This window comes from Hermetia illucens, chromosome 5 (assembly GCF_905115235.1).
Source record: "Hermetia illucens chromosome 5, iHerIll2.2.curated.20191125, whole genome shotgun sequence".
NCBI lineage: Eukaryota > Metazoa > Arthropoda > Insecta > Diptera > Stratiomyidae > Hermetia > Hermetia illucens.
In genome coordinates, this window is record NC_051853.1 from 44,912,514 (window position 1) to 44,916,349 (window position 3,836).

Genomic DNA, 3,836 nt, shown 5'->3' on the forward strand with positions numbered 1-3,836 from the left:
TCAGAACTATTAGAGTTCTCTAGCCTACGTCATTCAGTCCACAAAAGTAGCGCCTTTTCAGAAAGTAAAGGGTCGCATTCGAAAAGATGAGTAAGGAGAGAGCGGACGACCGCAAGAGAAAGCTGAAGAAAATTACCAAAGTAACTAAGCGGTATCGAGATATGCAAACAGCTTCTATTAGTTTGTTGGTTGAAGTACCGCTCAAACTGCTGGGAGTTGATCAAGTGAAAATATAGTAGGCCTGGCTGTTTATCGACTCAGAGAGTAGGTAGGTAGAACTAAACCCAGAGATGCGCGCAAGGTTATTATAAGGAAGATGAGAGGGCGACCTGCCAGAATCTTCTTCTCGATATAATGACGAAGCTCTTCCTAAAGGAGACCGTTAAAATAAAACGTAAACGATATATTGTAGTGACATTGGATGTAACAAAAAAACCGCTCCATTCAGCAAGCTGCAAATGTCATGGATAAAAATGGTGTCTCTAGTTACTCCAAACCGAAAGTTACATTTAGAAAAGGATGCTTTAATTCGTTATGGATGAGGAGTGTCACCTAAGAATGCCATGATATGATATGGCCTTTCCCGTACAGAAAGAGGCCATTATCGCCGTCGCAAAACAATTTGAAGATGTTGAAGTATACGCTAATGAAAACAACGGCTCTACAAAAATCGGACTTGACATAGCATAACAGAAGGCCGAGGCTGTTTTCATTGCAAATTAAAATAGAAGGAATACGGTGAATATGGGGGCTAGTACCCGAATACGGGTGATGATTGGCCCGCAGATCAACTTCAAGAGACATCTGGACCATACCTGCCAGTCAATCATAGACACTAGTGAATCGCTGGCATGGATGATGGTTAACATTACGCGCCGCACCGGTCTGGGAGAAAGCACTAACATATGAAGGCAAACGGAGGAGGATAAACATGACGCAACACTTAGTGATCCTAAAGGTGTATAGCGCCATTAGATTATCAGGCAGGGTGTGATATTTCGGAAATGGTCTCAATAGGTCTTTTGACAAATGAGGCGCACTCTTTGGGGGAGAAATGAAGAATAAATTTGCCTGAAAAGTATACAAAATACAAGAGCCATTGGACCCATACATTGATTCCCCATGTTGAGGATTGAGGAATTAACTACCACCGGAAACAATTTATAATAAGGCATAATAGTTGCAGGAAAGATCTGCATCGATACAGATCGGATGATTCTTCCTTTCATCTTGAATGCTATTCCACACTTGGTGGCCTAGAGCACGTAACCTTCTACTGTATGCGATTTAGCTGAGGATGAAGAAGTTTAAAAGACTCTTTGAAAGTCAGCCTAAATCTGCAGAACATTGTCAGGGAAATACTGAAATGAGAGGAAAACTACTACGGGTGATCTCCATAATAAGGAGAATTCAGATGGATCATTAAATGTAGCATGTACATGTAAAATTACCTCTTTCACATTCAGAAGCTTCCACTTTAAAATGATATACCATACTTGCATGAAGTGATCCATCATATGTACTATCAAAAGTACCAAAAGGTCAATTAAAAGTAAATAATTTTCAATTATGGTAGGTCACAGGTTGTGACCAGACCTCGTTAGATCTGCAACGACTGTACACAGGAAACATGGAAATTGATTTGATATTTCCAAACAATTGGCCATTCCTATTTTTGGACAATCTTTAGAACCAACGCAGTGCAGACAAGCTATAAAAGTGCAGATGACCTCAACTAGCCACTAATGCGATAGTTCTAGACTTGTATCTCAAAAATATATTTCTTCGTTTTATAGACTAGACAATCTTAAATGGCGGCTGTTACGAAAAAATTAGCAAAAAATGATAAAAATAGTAGTCGTGAAATGCTTATGTGCATTTCTTTTTTTGGTATTTTTGCATGTCGGGTAGGTACAGTTTGCTATATACACAAATTGATCAGACATCGCCAGGTAGCCGTTAGAATTTAACTTCTCTGAAGTCTTGTTATTTGCTTGCTATTTTAACGAGGGAATCTGCATCTCGTCCACTAGTAAAAGCTACATTATTATTCTGGCTGGAAAAATCAAAAAGCTGCTGCTGCGATGAATTAATTTGCATGGATATGAGCTTAGATCCGAATAGTAATTATGTTTGAACTAGCCACAATAGGGAAATAAGGTGATGATTAAGTAGCAAGAATTAGAGCGTGCTACCCAAAACTGCAATCTTTCTTTTTCAGGTAAATGTCTTTCCCAGCCTTGAATTCCTTAAAATTGTAGCTGAAGCTCTACTTCAAATCCATTATTCTTGTTTTCCTAGCTATAGATAAACAATTGATGACCGTAATTATGTTAGATATAAGAGCAAATTTGCTGACTACGTTGCAACAATAAAGTCGAATAATTTTGGCTACTTTAATGACCAAGCATATCCAAGGTCTCTGCATCTATCGATGGTAAATGCCGTGCTGTAACGATATGTATGGTGTATCTTCTCTAATTCATCTCTAGACAGTCTAATGAATTCGTTAATTGGAAAGGCAGGTTCGAATGGGAGTTCAATGCTTGATGGTCCTTTATTTTGATTGTTTCGACCGAATAACATCGCGTCTAATACCATATGCACTTCAATCAAATGTGCCGCTTTCTAATCTATAGGAATTTAGGTACAAAATCCAATCGAAAATTCTGCATGTTTCCGGTTGAAAGCTTAAAAAGTAAGATATTTATCTGTTAGAAACGACAATCTAACTGTACTGACTCGGTCAGATGTGCAAGGTGCTAACTGGGATTTTAATTCGAAGTAACTCCAATGCATGTTGGAGTTTTTTATGTGACCTCCATAATATAATGTGTGAAAACCATAGTACGAGACATATAATAAATAACCTAAATCATGAAACTTGAATTAACCGAATATTCATATATAACAACTTTTTAAGGTTTTGTGTAAAACAAAACCTTATTAAAATCAGTTTACGGTCTGCCTGTCTGTCTCTTGGTTACACGTATTTTTCTCGGATATGGTTATGACGATTGACATCGAATTTGATAAAAAGGTAGTGTGGGTCACGCATACAGTGAGCTGCATCATTCTACTTCGAACTTAAGGGGGTCCCGATATATGCAAAAGAGGCCTGTACATATTTTTCACCGAATATAGCCATGTGGGGTATCAAATGGAAGATCTCGGTAAGTATTTTTCGATGCTGTCTTAGGTTTGACATCTGTTGGAAAGGTGGGGAGTGCGGGAGGTCGAAAGTGATCATTTCCTCCACGGACCCATTCTCAAAAACTACCCTACCGAAAAATCTGAAAAAATCAAGAGGCTGCCACTATATAGTGTCTAGGCTTAGGAATACCTTCCATGTCGATATCTGTTTACATAAAGTTAATAATAGTATTTTACTATATTTTTAGTAATTGACTGCAAAGCCTCCCTTAGGTTCATCCAAGAATTACGAAATTGCACGAAATGCAGCAGTGTAGGATATAAGACGAAGGATGACCCCCAAATTTGGTGGGAATCTCACTGTTACTAACAAAGTTACAAGAGGTCAAATTTGTCGCCTCTGTGTAGATTAAGGATTGAATATCAGTATCACGCGAAAGGAGATATTCTCACATAATATACGCATGTATTACGTGTTAGGTTCTAATGGGACAAATTGCCACTCAAATATTTATATATAAGAAATACACAGCTTCCGGTTTTCCGACTTGTTTATGATTTGAGATAATAGTTCCTTAACACACAGAATATTAATTAAAATGTGACATTCATTGATTATTCCACATGTAAGTGCACGTTATAGTTACTAGTTGCCTTTTTCCAATCGTAGTGTATAACCTTTG

At 37.9% G+C, this 3,836-nt stretch overlaps 1 long non-coding RNA gene across 1 annotated transcript; it reads left to right on the forward strand.

Moving 5' to 3' along the window:
* The first annotated feature begins 2,003 nt into the window (after positions 1 to 2,003).
* On the forward strand, positions 2,004 to 2,388 carry LOC119656525. Its single transcript, XR_005250060.1, has 2 exons — positions 2,004 to 2,160; positions 2,222 to 2,388. It is a non-coding gene; the product is annotated as an uncharacterized LOC119656525 (long non-coding RNA).
* Positions 2,389 to 3,836: the final 1,448 nt, after the last annotated feature.